This window comes from Loxodonta africana, chromosome 16, assembly GCF_030014295.1.
Source record: "Loxodonta africana isolate mLoxAfr1 chromosome 16, mLoxAfr1.hap2, whole genome shotgun sequence".
Classification (NCBI taxonomy): domain Eukaryota; kingdom Metazoa; phylum Chordata; class Mammalia; order Proboscidea; family Elephantidae; genus Loxodonta; species Loxodonta africana.
Window position 1 is genome coordinate 40577785 of NC_087357.1, and position 19296 is coordinate 40597080.

Below are 19296 nucleotides of genomic sequence, written 5' to 3' on the forward strand. Positions count from 1 at the left end.
TTATCAGGCCTTCCGACTGAATCTTGTACTGCTTCCCCACCCCAACCACACTGATTTCTTTGCTGTTCCTTCTCAGGGCATTTGTACTTACTGTTCTCTATGCCTGGAATGGTCTTCCCTCAGATAGCCATATAGCTCACTCCCTTAACCCTTTCCTGTCTTTACTCAACTACCAGCTTCTTAGTGAGGCCTTCTCTCACCATTCCACTTAACATCGAAATAGCCACCCTTCCCGAACACTTCTTATATCTCCTCCCTGCTTTATTTTCCTCCATAGCACTCACTACACCATATTTCACTTATTTATCTTGTTTATTATCTGTCTCCTTCTGACTAGAATGGAAGGTCCATGTGGGCATGGATGATTTTTCACTGGCACACAGTAGGCACTCAATCAAGATTTCTATATAAATGACTGAATAAACAAATGATATTCCAGGGGTGTGAAGCCAAGAAGCAACCAAAAGTGCTGGCTGACTGCTGACAGGAGGAAGAGCTCATTTTCAATGATCCTGAACCCAAAATGTCATTTTTTGGCAGCCTGCCCCAATATATAATTCTACATAACTTTGGTTGACAGATGAGCCCATTTAAGTATCTGGGATGCATTTTGGGGCTGCTCATTCTGGAAAGGGCTTTAGGATGCTGCCCTACTCACAATGAAGGGTTTTAAAGAAGTCACATTTGTTTTCTTGTCAAGGCAACCAGCTAACACCTTCACCTTCAGGCTCCTGTAGGCTAGTCCTCTCTTCCATGTTCTATTCATTTAGTCATTCAATAAACACTTATGGAGTGTCATCTAAGTGACAGGACTGCCCTAGGGCTTCATGGGCAGAACTTTATTTTTTTTTGTTAAACAGACCTTTTCAAATTCATTTGCATGCAACTGTACTTCATATTCTCATTCTTGCTCATCCCTCCCGCCTTCCTAGGCCTCTGGTTTAACTTTATTTTTGAAAGTAATACATGTTTGTAGCAAAAAAAAAAAAAAAAAATCACAAAATAGCAATCGTTATAGTAGAAAATGAAATTTCTTTTCTCCTTTCCTCACTATGGGTCACCACAATAATACAATTCCTTTTAACTTTATATGGAAAGGAAAGAGGCCCCAGATAAGTAAAGCATTATTGAAGAAGAAGACCAAAGTAGAAGGCCTCACACTACCTGACCTCAGAACCTACTATACAGCTATGGTAGTCAGAACAGCCTGGTACTGGTACAGTGACAGACACACTGGCCAGTGGAACAGAATCAAGAAGCCAGATGTAAATTCATCCACCTATGGTGACCTGATCTTGGGCAAAGGCCTCAAATCCATTAAATGGGGAAAAGATAGTCTTTTCAACATATGGTGCTGGCAAAACCAAATATCCATCTGTAAAAAAATGAAACAGGACCCATGCCTCACATCATACACTAAAACTAATTCAAAATAGATCAGGGACCTAAATATAAAACCAAAGACTATAAACATCATGGAAGAAAAAACAGGGTCAATCCTAGGGGCCTAATATGAGGCATAAATAGAATACAAACCTTAACTAACAATACACAAACACCAGGAGACAAGTTATATAACTGGGATTCTCTAAAAATTAAACACTTATGCTCAAGACTTCACCAAAAGCGCAAAAAGAGAACCTACAGACTGGGGAAATTTTTTGACTAAAACAAATCTGACAAAGGTCTAATCTCTAAAATCTATAAGAAAACCCAACACCTCTACAATAAAAATACAAATAATCCAATTAAAAAATGGGCAAAGGATATGAATAGATGTTTGACCAAAGAAGACATTCAAGCAGCCAACTGACACATGAGGAAATACTCTCGATCACAAGCCATTAGAGAAAGGCAAATCAAAACTACAATGAGATTCCATCTCACCCTGACATTACTGGCACTAAAAAAAAAAAAAACAGAAAATAACAAATGTTGGAGAGGCTGCGGGGAGATTGGGAGACACATGCATACCCATGTTCACAGAAGTAATATTCACAATAGCAAAAAGACAGATACAAACTAAGTGCCCATCAACAGATGAATAGATAAACTATAGTACTTACATACAATGTAATACTATATAACGATAAAGAACAATGATGAGAACGAACCCACAACATCTCACATCATGGATGAATCTGGAGGGCATTATGCTGAGTGAAATAAGCCAATCACAAAAGGCCAAATACTGTATGAGACCACTATTATAAAAGTTCATGAAAAGGTTTACACACAGAAAGAAACAATCTTTGTTGCTTGCAAGGGAGGGAGGGGTGGGGAGGGAAAAACTCTAACTAGACAATAGATAAGTGGCAACTTTGGTGAAGGGTAAGACAGTATACAGTACTGGGGAAGCCAGTACAACCTGACAAAGGCATAGTCATAGAAGCCTCATAGACATATCCAGACTCCCTGAGGAAATGAGTTACTGGGCTGAGGGCTGGGGGCCATGGTTTCAGGGAACATCTAGCTCAATTGGGATAACATAGTTTATAAGGAAAATGTTCTACATCATACTTTGATGAGTAGCATCTGGCATCTTAAAAGCTTGTGAGTGGCCATCTAAGATACTCTACTGGTCTCACCGCTTCCGGAGCAAGGGAGAATTAAGAAAGCCAAAGCCACAAAGGAAAGATGAGTCCAAAGGACTAATGGAACAAAACTACCCCAGCCTTCACCACACTGAGTCCAGGACAACTAGATGGTGCCTGGCTAACACCACTGATTGCTCTGACACGGATCACAATAGAGAATCCTGGACAGAGTGGGAGAAAAATGAGAACAAAATTCAAATTCACAAAAGAAGACCAGACTTACTGGTCTGACAGAGACTGGAGAAACCCCAAGAGCATGTCCTCCCCACCCTCGACACCCTTTTAACTCAGTTGAAGTCATTCCTGAGGTTCACCCTTCAGCCAAAGATTAGACAGGCCCATAAAATGAACAATAATACACGTAGCTCAACCATGTATATGAGACTAAATGGGTATACCAGCCAAGGAGCAAGGACAAGAAGGCAGGAGGGGACAGGAAAGCTGGACAAATGGAAATGGGGAACCCAAGGTCGAGAAGGGGAGAGTGTTGACAAGTCACAGGGTTGGCAACCAATATCACAAAATAATGTGTATTAATTGTTTAATGAGAAACTAATTTGCTCTGTAAGCCTTCACCTAAAGCAGAATTAAAAAAAAAAAAAAAGGGCCTTTCTCCAACATATTTTATACAAAACTATATATATATAACCCACTACCGTCGAGTTGATTCCAGTATATTATTATATATTAGATTAGATTAGATTAGATTAGATTAGATGTAATTCATTGGCCCTCTCTGCAGGTGGTTAAGTAAGTGTACCCTGAGGAATGGACAGGATAATGGAGAGGAGGAGAACTTTTAGAAGCCTAAATTACTTTTATATGTAAAAGGACTTGCTAGGAATCTCAATTTTCTACTGTCTGTAGCATGTCACTCATGTTATGTTAAAAGCTTGGCTGAAGCAACTGATATTCAAGTAAGAGATCCTAAGGGTCATTCCAAGTATTCATTCCTTAGATTTTTGAAGCTTTATCCCTGTGCCAAGTTAAGACTGTGTGTGAGCAACACACCTGGACTAGATTACCTCAGCTCCCTTCCTGCAAAACTTTACAGAGCCATGTTTTAAACACATCCTTTCATTGAGGGTCAGTAGAAAATTGCAGACTGTTTCTGCAAATTTTTTTCGTCCTTAAAACTGCTCTTGAAGACACTGTCCATTTTCAACAGGATAAATGAAAAGTATTTCTCCCATAGTTCAATTATAGAAGGCAGCTTTGATTTCTTGAAGATTCTTCAAAAGGCTTCTTTGTCTTCTTGTGTTTTTTCTTCTTTATTTCCCTACTTCCCTTTTCTTCCTCCTCCTTTTTTAGATAACGAGAACAATATAACCCATCATGTCTCCCTTTTTGCCTTGGCTGCTAGGAAGCTCTGACCAACTTCTGAGTTCAATGGCATCAGTTTCCCTAAGTCTAGGCATTCTCCAGTAGGTATCCCCTCTATCCCGCCTTGTTGCATGATTCTAACCTTTTTATTCCATCATTTAAACAAAACTTCCTCCATTTTTTTTTTTTTTTTTTGCAAGTAGGAGGAACATAAATAATACATTAACAGTCCAATTTACTGGTAAGGAAAAATAAGGCCCAGAGAGGCTGGCTTTGCTAAGAGTGACAAGGGCTAGTTCATGCATGTTTTTAGACTAGAGCCAAGAGTCCCCATTTTTTCCACTACCCTATACTGTTTCAAATTCAAGACAAAATGTTTCTTCTGACTTCGCATGTTGTGGATATTCATGTATTTTTCCTCCCTTTTGATCTGCCTTAAGGGAGGAAGCCAAGGCTGTGACTTGTATGATCTTCCCTCCACTCCTCACTATCAATGCACAAGGGCGACAGGGTACAGAAGAGAGGGAGATACGTTCTCCTATCTTTTCATTTCTGCTTATGGAAGCCCAGCTCTAGCAACCTTCCAAACCTCCTTGGAACATTAGACATAATTATGGGGATATGGGCGAAATAGCTTTAGGAATTGAGGTGTTTCTATCATATTTTTGATGAGGAGTGTGAGGTCACCAAGAAGAAGGATATAATGAGTTCAACAAGGACTAAAGAACTCTATATTGTGAAAATTTTAAAATGGTGGTTTATACTCCCAAATCAAGTATGACCGACTGCATTTAAAATATTAATCTCTGCCTAAAACATTAATATGAAGTAAACACCCTAGTTGCTCTTTTATGTTTTCTCATATGGGAAAAAATGCCCAGTGTAAAGCTGGGTTCAGGAGATGCTAACTTTGGTAAATATTCAAGGTAGACTGACAGGTATTGATAAGTGCTTGGAGGAGGGGGTCACAATCCGGAGCAGGGAGCAGGAGGGAGGTCTGACTGCAGTGCCACTATGGGACAGGGGCCTTAGAGGCATGCAGACTGCCTTGAATCCCACTTCTCCCACTTACTAGCTGAAGTACTTCTAAGTCGTTGAGCTCCAGTGTTCCTATCCATAAAATGGGAACAATACCTACACCCCAGGACTATGCAGAGGATTAAATAAGGTCCTCTGGGTGAAACACGCAGAGCAGTGCCCGACTTGCTTAAGTGTTTACCTAATAGGATCTATTAAGGGGCAGTGCTGATTCAGTAAGGGATCCCTGACGCAGTGGTTAAGCGCTTGGCTGCTAACTAAAAGGTCAGTGGTTCAAACTCACCGGCCGCTCCATGGGAGAAAGATATAGCAGTCTGCTTCCGTAGAGATTTACAGCCTTGGGAACCCTATGGGGCAATTCCACTCTGTACTTTAGCGTTGCTATGAGTCAGAATAGGCTGGAGGGCAATGGGTTTGATTTTGGTTTTGGATGATTCGGTGGCAGAATTCTCACCTTCCATGGATGAGGCCAAGTTTCCATTTCTGGCCAATGCTCATTAAGCGCAGCCACCACTGGTGTGTCAGTGGAGGCTTGCGTGTTGCTATGATGCTGAACAGGTTTCAGTGGAGCTTCCAAGCTAAGACAGATTAGAAGGAAAGGCCGTTGATCTACTTCCAAAAAATCAGCCAATGAAAACCCTATAGATCACAACAGTCTGATCCCATTGTGCATGGAGTCACCATAAGTCAGGGGCCGACTCAACCGCAGCTAACAACAGCAACGATAGGATCTATTACCATTATGGAGTCAGGTTACAGCAATTACTGGCACCAGTCAATAGCTATTTTACTTAGCCAACTGGGCAAAAATCAAAAAGAAAAACCTGACAGGAGACAGTAGTCATGGAAGGTACTGAAGAGGGGCTGGGTAAATTTAGCTGAAGACAGACTTGTGTCCTTTCGGCTGCAGTAGCTGCAGGGATGACCATTTTTAGATGGAAACTCTGATGAACCAGGCTCACAACAGGATGAATCAAATCAGTGACAAACCCTGTACCTGGTAACTGTCTAACTCTGCTGTACTTATATAGCTTGTGGCCAAGGGACCAAGATTTCTTCACATTGTCCTCAAGTCATAAATGGCCAAGCGAACCTATAATGTGCCAAAGTTCCCTTGAAAAGTTAATAAAGTCCTAAGGTCACAGCCCAAGTTGACAAAATGAGTGCTTGGCAGCAGTGGGTCCTGGGGGTGGTGGTGGTGGGGGTCAGCTTTTATGGGGTGGTGGTGGTGAAGTTCTTGGCTTAGTTTTGTCATAGACAGCCATCTGGGATCTAAATGTAAAAACATCTTGTCAGAAACTTTCTGTTACAGGAAGTTCACTAGAAAGCAATGAAAGATTAAACTGCTACATATCCTTTAAAGGCATCACTATCATCTTGGGGGTTGAGGGAGAAGGGTACTTGTGGTCACAAATAAATTAAGTTGATAAAAGGAATATGGGAGTTTTCCCTCAGTGTAGAACATTTTGATTGACTGACTTAGATGGTTCAGCTGTTTGTTATATGGGCATATTGTATACGTGGGGATCACATTACACACATTGGGTTCTATAACATCTGTAAGTTGATCTTCTTTGTATAGTTGCAATTACTTGTTAACTTGAAATGTAAAACTAAACAACATTTAAAGGAACAAACTAAAACCAAAAGTTGGATTTTGTTTTCACCTTGGCAGCAAGAGTGGCCTTGGATTTTGTGCCTGATTTTCTGAATCAATTACCTGCTGGGTTTTTATTTTATACCAATTCCTTCTCCATTTTTTCCCTTAAAGTTTTGAAAGGAAATGCCCCCAAATTATATTGAGCCATCTTCCTCTTGGGAAATCAAGACAGGAATTGCTTTCAGTGAGCTACTATGAAAAAAATCATAATAAATGTCCCATTTGAGGACCACACAATCCAATGTCATACACCTTATAAAAGAACATCTCTTGTTATAAATTTCATTGATACCAAACTGAAAAATTTTCAGGTAATGTTTTTTCAATGGACAAAGTTTTCTAAATAAACAAATGAAACTTTAGATCTATTTTGTGAGTTTTTTTTTAAATAAAAATTTTATTTTAGAATAGTTCTAAATTTACAGAAAAATTGCAAAGATAGTAGAGAAGGGTCCTATATACTCCAGATACAGTTTCCTCTTTTATTAACATCTTATATTAGTATGGTACATTTGTCACAAAGAACCAATTTTGACATACTATTATTAACTAGCAGCATGCTTTATTCAGATTTCCTTAGTTTTTACCTAATGTCCTTTTTTCCCCACAGGATCCCATCTAGGATACATTACATTAAGTCCTCATGTCTCCTTAGACTCCTCTTGGCTGTCACAGGTTCTCAGACTTCCCCTGTTGTTGATGATCTTGACAGTTTTGAGGACTGCTGGTCAGGTATTTTGTAGAATATCCCTCAGTTGGGATTAGGCTGATGTTTTCCTCTTGGAAAAACATCAAGGAAAGAGCTTTTTGGGAGGAGAATCACAAAGGCAAAGTGCTGTCAACATCACATCATATCAAGGGTGCATGCTCTCAACATAACCTTGATCACTAGGCTGAGGTAGTGTTTGTCAAGTTTCTGCACTGTAAAGTTACTCTTCTTTTCCTTCCTTTCCATACTGCAGTTATGCTCCTTCTCCTTGAAGGTGAAGCAGCTATATAAATTATTTGAAATTCTTTTGCATGGGTGATGCATCTATCTATCTATCTATCTATCTATCTATCTGTCTATCTACCTACCTACCTATCTATTAAATCATTTATTTATATCAGTATGGACACATGGATATTTACTTTACACTTTAGGTTATGAATAAAATACTACTTTTTTTACTTTGTTGCTCCAATTGCTCCAGCTTTGGGTATTGGGAGCTCTCTCATTTGGCTCCTGTATCCCTTTGACATACCCTCATCATTATGGTTTTGTTTGGGTACTTCCCTACTTTCTGGCGCTACCAGATTCTCCAGGCTCATCTTGTGTATTTCCTGTCCCAGTCCTAGGATCAGCCATTTATCCAAGGAGCCCTGGATTCTTTTATTGGAGAATGGTATTAAAAACCAAGATCAGGACACTTGGTGTGCTCGTTGCTACTAGGGTATCAGTTGCTTCCAGGCCCTTTCAGCTGACAGAGCAAGAAAATATATATGTGTATACTAACCTTGGTATATACACATATCTATAAATATTTCTATATGTAACCACCTGCATATTAAGCTAAACACAAGTTGTACTGACATCAAGGAAATAGCTGTTTGCTTTTTTGTTTCTTACACCTTTCTGTTTCTAACTGGAAAAAAATATATTTCAAATTTGAAAAAAGTAGGTTGAAATGATTACTTTGTCAATCTTCTTATCTACTCCTCCCACTTCCACTGTAGTGGGGCATTTTAGACAGCCAGTTCTCTTAACTGTTGCACATTTATCCCAAATGCCTTACCCTAGGGACACTGCCTGGCCAGGCTGTTGTGGTGCAATGGATTGCTTTTCTATGGCCTCATTTATTTCTCCCATAGAACGTCATGTTGTTTGTCATGCTGACTGCAGAGGGTCATTTTTTGTTTCAGAACTGACTCCCATTTGATGATTTACATCTTGATCATTTATCTGCTTCTGTGAAAACTTCAAAAACTGGAGCCAAAACAAATACCAGAATGCATCTATGGCAAGATCTCTCACTGCTCTGGACTTGCTATAACTTACTTTGTTTGCCAAGATGTAGAGGAAAAAAATGAAACATTTAGCTCACATGGCAAGCAGGTTTTACATCTGATAAGTAGGCAATATCATTATCATCATCAGCAGCAGCATTTCTTACTTGGGTTTAGCATTAACAGTTTACAAAGCACTTCTACATATGCTGTTTGACTTTTATTTCTATCCTCAAAAGAACTCTGAGAGATTAGTAAAGCAGGAATTGTTATCCTCTTTGAGGTTTGTGACACCAGTAAGTGATGGTTAGGATATGGAGCAACTGGAACTCTTACATGTTATTATTGGGAATGCTAAATTACATAGTCACTTTGAAAAACACTTTGCAAAATGGTTTAATGTTTACCCAAGAGAAATGAAAACCTATATCCACCCATTTGTGAATGTATTTAGTGGCTATATTTATAATTGCAAAAAAAAAAAAAAAACTGGAAATAATCCAATGTTTCCAATGAATGTTCTGCAATTGGTGAATGAATAAATAAATGGTGGTAGGTTTGTATAATGGAATACCACTTGGCACTAAAAAAGGAAGAAATTATAGATATATGTAACAACATGGATGAATTTCCAATACATTATGCTTAATGAAAGAAGCCAGGCTCAAAAGGGTACATGCTCTAAGATTCCATTTATATGACATTCTGGAAAAGGTAAAAGGATGAAGATAGAAATTAGATCAGTAGTTGCCAGAGGTTCAAAGTAGGGGGAGAAGATTAATTACAAAGGGGCAAAAGGGAACTTGTGAAATAAAAGGAATATTCTCTATCTTGATTGTGGTGATAGTTACACAACTGAGTGCATTTGTCAAAACTCCAACTGTTAACCAAAAAGGGTGAATTTTACTGTATGTAAGTTATACTTCAAAAAAATAGTAGAAAAGATAATTGAAGGAGGGAGGCAAAGGTTCAATGAAGCGGAGTTACCTACTAAGCAACATGTTCAAAGTCACCAAGAAGAGGCAGGAATTGAACCCAGGTCTTTAACCTTCAAGTATAAAATTCTACTGAGAATGGACACATGTCTAGAAAACAACTGCTTTTCCCTCTTCGTTACTTACAGACATAGTCTCTGTTAAAGTGAAAGTTCTAAGCTCTGACTACTCTCTTTCTGTCCACACTTGGAAGTAGAGCTCTCCCTCTCCCTACCTAGGACCCATATTCATACTCGAGGACTCAGAATCATAGTAGTCAAGGTACAAAAGACAAGACTGTATCTTAATGTCATGCTTCATTGTCAGAAACACTGCTGAAAAGAATTTTCATAGACAAAGAAGATACACAGATATAAGCACATGAGAAGATACTCAACATTATTAGGCATTAGGGAAATAAAATCAAAACCACAATGAGATACCACTTCACACCCACTAAAACCTGTTGCTGTTGAGTTGATTCTGACTCACAACGACCCCACAGGACACAGCAGAATTGCCCCATAGGGTTTCCAAGGAGCGGCTGGTGGATTTGAACTGCCGACCTTTCAGTTAGTAGCCAAGCTCTTAACCACTGTACCAGCAGGGCTCCTCATACCCACTAGAATGGCTATAATCAAAAAGACACACACACACACGCACACACAAATACAAATTGTTGCTGAGGATGTGGAGAAATTAGAACCCTCATATATTGCTGGTAGGAATGTAAAATGGTGTAGCTGCTTTGGAAAACAGTTTGGTAATGTCTCAAAATGCTAAATATAGAGTTACCATATGACCCAGCAAGTCCACTCCTAGGTATATATCCCAAAAAACTTGAAAGCAGGGACTCACATGGATACTTTTACACCAATGTTCACGGCAGCATTATTCACAATAGCCAAAATGTGGAAACAATCCAAATGTCCATCAACTGATGAGTGGATAAACAAAATGTGGCACATCAATACAATGGAAATATTATACTGCCATAAAAAGAATGAAATACTGATATATGCTACAACCTGAATGAACCTTAAAAACAGTACATTAAGTGAAAGAAGCCAGACAAAAAAGAGCACTTGTTGCATTGCATGATTCCATTTATGTAAAAAAGCCATAAAAGCAAATCCATAGACAGGAAGTAGTGGTTGCCTGGAGGTAGGGGGTGGGGGTGAGGGATGAGCAGTGACTGATACTGAGTATGGGGTTTCTTTCTGCGTTGATGAAAATGTTCTAAAGCGTGATGGTTAGGGCTGTGTGTCAACTTGGGCCCAGGGTTCTCAGTGGTTTGGCAGTTATGTAATGATGTAGTTATCCTCCATTTTGTGATATAATGTAATGATCTCCATGATATGATCTGTTATGATCAACCAATCAGTTGTAAAGGGAATTTCCTTGGGTGCGTGGCCTGTATCCAATATATATGAATGTTCTGGCAAAGCTTGCTGGCTTTTGCTCACTCTGGATCCTGCATCCAGCTCGTCATCATCTGACCTCCAGTTCTTGGGACTTGAGCCAGTGGCCTGCTGTATTGCCTGGCTGATCTTGGGATTCATCAGCCTCTGCAGCCTGTGAGCCAGCAGACTGATGTCTGATCTACTGATCTTAGGTTTGTCAGCCCCTGCAGCTACGTGAGTCAGGAGAAGTCTCCAGTGTGATGCCTGACCCCTGACTTAGGACTTGCAGTCTCTATAACCACATGAGCCACTTCCTTGAGATAAATTTTTCTCTCTCTCACTCTATATATATCCGTTGCCAACAAGTCGATTCCAACTCACAGCAACCCTATAGGACAGAGTAGAACTGCCCCGTAAGGTTTCCAAGGAATGACCAGTGGATTAAAAAAACTGCCGCCTTTTGATTAGCAGCTGAGCTCTTAACCACTGTGTCACCAGGACTCCTCTCTCTCTCTCTATAAAATATACATGCTTCATTGATTTTGCTTCTCTAGAGAACCCAGCCTAAAATATAAAGTTAGATTATGGTGATAGTTGCACAACTCTGGACAAACTAAAAACTACTTAAATATATATTTGAAATAAGAGAATTTTATGGATATGAAATATATAAATATATCCCAATAAAGCTGCAAAAAAAAAAAAATAGTAAAACTGAAACAGTAAATTGCCAATAACAAAATAAATAAAAGAAACGATGCTAAAAGTAGAATAATTCTGGGTTAGGCAGTCTCAGCTCATTATGCCTGAGTGGGGCCCTTTCTCCCTAAATTCCTTACTTGAAAGGCAAGCTATGGACTCTCTTTTCCCACCCCTAAGAGGTTTTCCTTCCCCTTAGCTGGGAGTGTAGCTCCTTTTCTTCTGGGGGTCCTGCCTAGCTGCTACAACCAGGCTGAGGGTAGATCAAGCAAGAAACGATTATCTGAAAGGAATAAAGATGAGTATACTCCATGTTAAAATTTATAGGATACAGTAATAGTAAGAACCCCAAGTGTAACCTCCTCCCCATAGACCACAAGCCATTCGTTGTTGACTGGCTGACCGCTTACTATCCCTTCCTCCCCTGCAAATAGGGTATAGCATTTCTAAGAATATCTTAGTCCTCTATGACAACGAAGTAGTGCATACAGAATATTTTCAATTCAGTATTACTTATGATTCACCTTATAAACATCACAGGATTTTTTAAAACAATAGGTGACATTTACTGATCATAACAACCCTATATAGAAGTACTATCCTCACTTCACAGATGGACAAAGAATGGCTTAGAGAGGCTCACTAACTTGCCCTAGGTCATGCAAAGAATGTAGTTTGGACTCAAACTTGGAGCTAATGGACTTCAGAGCTCATTTTCTACGGGGCATTGGAGGTCATCTGGTCAAATCCTCTGTTTTATGGGCAAAAACTCATGGCCAGAGAGGCTACAGGACTTGCTCAATGTCACACAGCTGGTTAGGGGCAGAACTATGATTCCAGACTCATGATCTTGTCAAAAAATTCCTTGGCCTCTTCTAGATTCTTCGTACACATCTGAAAGAAATTCCCTGAAGTTAGGCACTCATGGCCACAGTCCGGAGTCACCTGATTTGAGTCCTAAAATTATACCAAACAGATGTATGTTTACTGTTTTCTTATGGATTTCTAAGAAAAAAGTTTTCAAAACCTTCAAGGAGCAATATTGCTTACAACCCAGCTAGAACATCATTATTTTTACTACTAGCTTTATCTTCCTAAGAAAAAGGGAATCACCTGGTGAGTTCTTATCTTCCAAAATATAAGTCATGTTATGTGGCTGTCCTTCCTGGGGGAGGTGGGGGGTGGTGAGAGGGAAGCTTCCAGATCTTAGGGTGGCATCACCGGCCCCAAACTTCCATCTCTCATTATGTCCTTTCGAACAGGGACTTCTTTCTTGGAAGGGGGCCATAGTTGGAACTCTAAGGTTTGCGTAATTCATCCCTAAATCATAAACTCCTAGAAGTAGAGGAGCCCTGGCAGAGGTCGTATGAATTAGCCTCCCACCCTTTCTAAGGCAATGACTCTCAACTTGGGGACGAGGGAAAGATGACAGTCTTGGACAGGTTTGGGAGCAGGGCAAGCAGAGGAGAAGAGAACATATAATATTTTAAAAATGTATATTCAGCATTACGAGTGCTTCGTTTTTATTAATACTTTAAAATATTTTGAGATTTCAAAGAATATGAATATGGGATTTTTTAATGTTTGTGAAAAGGGGGCATGATTAAAAATGTTGAGAATTAGATCTAGTTTCTGTATTCTAGAATCCACATACAAACAATAGGACCAATCCTAATATTTGCACCACTATATACTGGCTTTAAGGACTAAGGTGCCCCTGACCCAAGCCATGGTGTTTTCAATCACCTCATATACATGAAAAAGCTGGACAGTGAATAAGGAAGACCAAAGAAGAATTGACGCCTTTGAATTATAGTGTTGGCAAAGAATACTAAACATATCATAGACTGTCAAAAGAATGAACAAATCTGTCTTGGAGGAAGTACAGCCAGAATGCTCGTTAGAAGTGAGGGTGGCGAGACTTCATCTTGCATACTTTGGACATGTTATCAGGAGGGACCAGTCCCTGGAGAAGGACAGCATGCTTGGAGAATCAGGAAAAAGGAAGACCCTCAACGTGATGGACTGACACAGTGGCTGCAACAATGGCCTCCAACATAGTAATGCTTGTAATGATGGTCCAAGACTGGGCAGTGTTTCGTTCTGTTGTATATAGGGTTGCTATGAGTAGGAACTGACTCTATGGCACCTAATGACAACAAAAATAAAGAATTAGGAGCAGGGAACTCTCTCTTGGTATTGCCACAGGGACAAGGAATGAATGTGAAAATAACTGGGTAAATGTAACTGCTGCTAATAGTTGTCACCTAATTCCCCTGGGAAAGGATGACAAAACCATTAGCCAAAGTAGGATATTTGGTTCTGTGTGAATTTTTACTAACACAGTATCTTACTGGCACAGATAACAAAAAGTTACTGGTATTTGACCATTTAATACGTATCTTGCTTTATTTGGAGTACGAACAGTAACTTAAGTTATTGTGTCTAGCTTGAAATTCTACCCGAACACCATCATACTTAAAAACAGTGTGAAGTAAACAATCTTGTGACTGTTGGGAGCTGATAATAAGGAAATCGCGCTCTGAGATGCGCTAATAATTTGCTTTTTTTTAAAGGGCAATTTCGTATCACACTTTCTTTGGATTTAGCCTCCTTATCTCATCCATTGGTTTCCGACCCAGCTATTGAGAGCCCTAGCAGGGAAACCCTCCTTGTGTTTAAATAGCAGCAGAGAGAATTAGTTTCAACTCCCTTGCAGAAGTGGATTTCAGAGGAAGAGATGACAAAGTTGTTAAACCCTGTGGAGGCAGAAGAGGAAAGCTGGGCTGATTATGTATCTGAGCATTGTCATTTTGAAATTCATTTTGGCCCCCAGAGTATAAATACACTTCAGGATTTTTGTTAGGATTGCCAGAAAATCAGCAAGTGCTCACTTTCTTTTGCCAACAAAAGCATGACTCTCCGTGCAAAAATTTTTTGCACTTTTATAAACAAGAACATTTAGAAAATCCCCTCTTGCTGAGAGATATGACAACAGATATATTTAACTGTGCTGTAAAATAAAGCAGATACTAGGAATACCATTGGGCTCATCAAGCACAGGAAAAGTTTTTATGTCTTTCTCCTGACACAAACTTATATATGTCTTCCTATTCTAAGAAAATACCTTCCCTTTCCTGTGTTGCTCTGATCCGCCACCATCCAAGTTTTCACCTTTGATTGCTGCCAAACTTCTTCTTCTTCTTTTTTTTTAATTGTGCTTTAGGTGAAAGTTTACAGAGGAAATTAGTTTCTCATTAAATAATTAAAACACGTATTGTTTCGTGACATTGGTTGCCAACCGCTGTGATGTGTCAACACTCCATTTCCATCTTAGACGGGTATTCCCCAACTTATTCCCTACATTTTCTCAAATCCATTATCTACATTTTCTCATCACTGCACCCAAGTTTTCCATTCCTGCAGGCTACGATGATGGCAGTCTCCAAGTGACCCATAACACCTTCTACTGTCCCTGTGTGGCACAAAAGTTTAAGTACTGGGCTATTAATCGGAAGGTTGGAAGTTTGAGTTCACCCAGAGGTGCCTTGGAAGAAAGGCCTGGTGATCTATGCCCAGAAGGTCACAGCCAAGAAAACTTAACAGGGTGCATGCGGTCGCAAATCTTCGGCAAAAACTTTTCTCCCTGATAGTCTCCCGGTTGAAAAAAGACTGCTGGATCACCTAGATCAAAAGTTGGCAAACTGCTTCTGTAAAAGGCCAGATGATGAGTATTTTAGGCTTTGAGAGCCATTTGATCTCTGTTACAACTGCTTAGCTCTGCCACTGAAGTGTGAAACCAGCACAGTAAATGAGTAGCATGCTGTGTTCCAATAAAATTTTATGTATGGACACTGAAATTTGAATTTCATACAATTTTTCACCTATCACAAAACACTATTCATCTTCTGATTTTTTTTTTTAATCATTTAAAAATGTTAAAAGCATTCTAAGTTCACAGGCTGTACAAAAACAGGTGGTGGAGCAGATCTGGCTGTGGGCACTGTATTTTGATCTAAGTCAACCTCCCAACCAAAACCAGGAGATTGTTCCCAGGATTGCAGTCAGCCAGCCTCTGTGTGCAATATCTCCAGTTATAAGAAGCTCGCTGTCTCAGGAAGGCAGCCTGTTCTAAGGCTGCATTGAAATCTATCACCTTGCATCTCCTGATGACAGGATCTAGTTTGGCCTGCTAAAGTCACAAAGAATAACTCATCTCCACCTTCATGGCAACCTTTCAATTACCCAAAGTATCCATGCTGACACCCTTAGAAGTTTCTCTCATCTAGGCAAAATAGTCCAAGTTTCTTCAACTGTTGCTTGTCCAACATGGTTTTTTAGTGTTCTCCCTGCTCGGGTCTTTAGAAATCCTCCTGCAAATGTGGCTTCAGGACACGACACTTCAGGTGTGATCTGCTTAGAGGAGACAGGAGAAATGCTATGGCATTCTGTGATCTGTTTGCTTTTCTGGAATCTCCAGCAGTACACTTCTCAACTTCTTTGACTCAGGATCGCTACACTCATCTTTGAGATTCCCTTGGTTTCCATCACCTATGCTGCCTGGGTCTCTTGTGACGCCCACATTTTCCTTCTCACCAGATCCTTTTACCGTCCGCCATGGCAGTGGATGCTAGCAAAGCTGGATCCTTGGAACCTGTGCTCTCTCTCACACCTGAGGTCTTAGAAAAGCAAGTGATTCTTAGGGCTCACCCATCCCTTCTACTGGGATTAGTCCAAAATTGCATCTAGTACAGGAGCTCCAGGCTCCTACTTTCCACTGTCTGGAGGGCATCCACTCAAAGGCCTTGCTTTACTCTCAGCCCAAAACTTGCATGTCCTAAATGGAATCTTTTCTCACAAGATGATGACAAAGATGCTGATAGCAATAGTAAAAACCGTTAACATTTGTTGAATACCTACTATGTGTCAGGCACTACCCTTAACTAAGGACTCATTACCTTAACCTTTAAGCAACCTTTGAGATCCACATTCAGAGTTGCCATATATGGTCTGAACGAGATAATGCACTTGGAAAGCTCTGCACAACTGCAAAGACACTGTGTAAACGTGTACATCATTAGATTAATGGTTTTAATTTAAAGGCTTTAAACTTTTTCCCCAAGATTGTTTGTTGCTTTCTCCAGCTAAAAATTAAGAAATCACATTTTCTATGGCTATAGAGGGCTTCTTAGATTGAAGGACTACAAATATTCAGATGTCTATTTTTTTTTCTGCCTCCAGGGAATTTTTTTTTTTGCATTTATATATTTGATTGACCCAAATAAAGAACTGCCACAAATAAAAGATGATTTTACTTTTCCTTGAGAATATTTTACAAATTACAAGACAACTCTCATAGTAAAGTACAACGCATATATGAACTGAGGAGGTGGGGGGGAAGAGAGGTGTGGCTTTAAGGGGTTTGGGGCTTCATGGTGGCTGTAGGTACCCCAAAAAGGGGGTGACGAGGATAGAGGACTGGTGTGTGGCTAGGAGTGTAGTGGGTGGTGATGCCAACAAACTTCTTGGCTGCACTTTTACCCATGGCCAGTCCTACATGTTTTCTACCCTAATGATTAATGCAAAATTTTAGCATCTGTATAATTTTGAAAGTATGAGGTCTGATAATAAAGGAATGAAATTTGTGTTCATATTAGGCTTATGGAATCCAAATCACGAGATAAATGTCTCACCTTGTAAGTACACCCAGACCCTCATGCGAGGACAGAAGAGGCACAGACCTCACCTTCCATAGCATCTGCCCTGCTTTGATCTGGAGCCAAATCCTCACCCCTTCCAGCTCCTTCTCTGTCTCTTGAAGGGTTTGCGGTTGTCATGGATTGAATTGTGTCCACCTAAAATATCTGTCAATTTGGCTAGATCATGATTCCCTTGTACCATTTTATCTTCTGATGTGATTTCCCTATGTTGTAAATGCTATCACTATGATGTAATAAAATGGATTAGCTGCAGTTATACTGATGAGGTCTACAAAATTATGTAGTGTCTTAAGCCAATCTCTTTTGAGATATAAAAGAAAGAAGGAAGCAGAGAGATATGGGGACTTCATACCACCGAGAAAGCAGTGCCAGGAGCAAAGCGTGTCCTTTGGACCTGAAATTCCTGCACTGAGGTGCTCCCAGACCAAGGGAAGACTGATGACAAGGACCTTTCTCCAGAGCTGACAGAGACAGAAAGCCTTCCCCTGGAGCCGGCAACCTGAATTCGGACCTCTAGCCTACTAGGCTATGATAGAATAAACTTCTCTTTGTTAAAGCCACCCACTAGATGACTAAGACTGTGGCCAAGCTGCCTTGGGAGGCTGAGGCATTAAGGCCCAGGTCCACCTTCTCAATGCCCATCTACATGACAGTTTCCTAAAATATGTTCTGGGAAACTCTATGTAATAGAAACTGGGCCTGCAGGAACTCATTGAAAGTCCTTTGTGAAATGGTGCATTCTGGAAGAATCTCAATGCATGTTAGTATAATAAATGACCTGAGAAGTTCTGCAGTGGGAAAAATCTTAGCATTGTTTGCCCAGCATGTGGCATATGTGTTAGACCGTGGGGCACTATTTTTCCATGGAATATATACGGACATCACATAGAACTTACACTGGGAAATGCCACTCTGGTCTTGTTACTCCAAAAATTTCTCAAACAAACCAGCATTTTATATCCTCAATTTTTTATTTACAGTATTTCCTGTGACAAGACTTAACTGAGCAACCAGATGCACAGTACTATACGCATAGCAATATAACCAAGAGTTACTGGTGTGGAGTCACAGAAGCCTGAGTTTACATCTTGGCCTAGCTACTTTCTAACTAGTTGCCATCGAGTTGATTCTGACTCATGGTGGCCCTGTGCGTGTCAAATTAGAACTATGCTCCACAGGGTTTTCAATGGATGATTCTTCAGAAGTAGACTGTCAGATCTTTCTTCTAAGGCAACTTGGGGTAGACTTGAAACTCCAACTTTTTGGTTAGCAGCCAAGCACAGTAACCATTTTCACCACCCAGAAACTTTCTAGCTATGTGATAGTGGGCAATTACGTAGTCTTTCTGAATCTCAGATTTTTATTTGTAAAATGAAACAATGATACCCACCTTTATGTGCCCAAATGCCCAGGCATAGGATTAACGGTGGCTACTACTGTTAATTTCCCCATCATCATCAATATATATAAATAGTCTTCCTCAAGGATTTAGTTGTCTAATTAACCAAATTTTTTCCCTTTCTTTTTGATAGGATAATTTGACCTCCATATCAAGGATATGTCTTTGTTTTAGGAAGTTATTTCTCAGAGTATCTCAAATTTTACCTAGAGACAAGATGGAAAGACATCTGTCTAATAACTGTGGAGTTAAGGAGATTCACATGTGGCTTAAAAACACTTTGCAAAGAGGGGATTAATGGTTCAACACCAACCTGATGAGCAGTCTCTTAATGATGTGCCATAGGGCCTTCTATTAATTCTTATTTGGCTTGAACTTTAACAAACAATTGGATAAACATACTGAGACATTTATCAGACATGAATACAGTTGGTAGTTAATTCAACACGTGACTGAATTAAGATTCAAAAGTAATCTGACAAGCTTGAATGCTCAAA

The 19296-nt window shown here is 39.8% G+C and overlaps 1 protein-coding gene across 1 annotated transcript in view; it reads right to left on the reverse strand.

Annotated features, from left to right (window-relative positions):
* Positions 1 to 19296, reverse strand: part of PLCE1 (phospholipase C epsilon 1) — a 235555-nt gene that overhangs the window by 114255 nt on the left and 102004 nt on the right.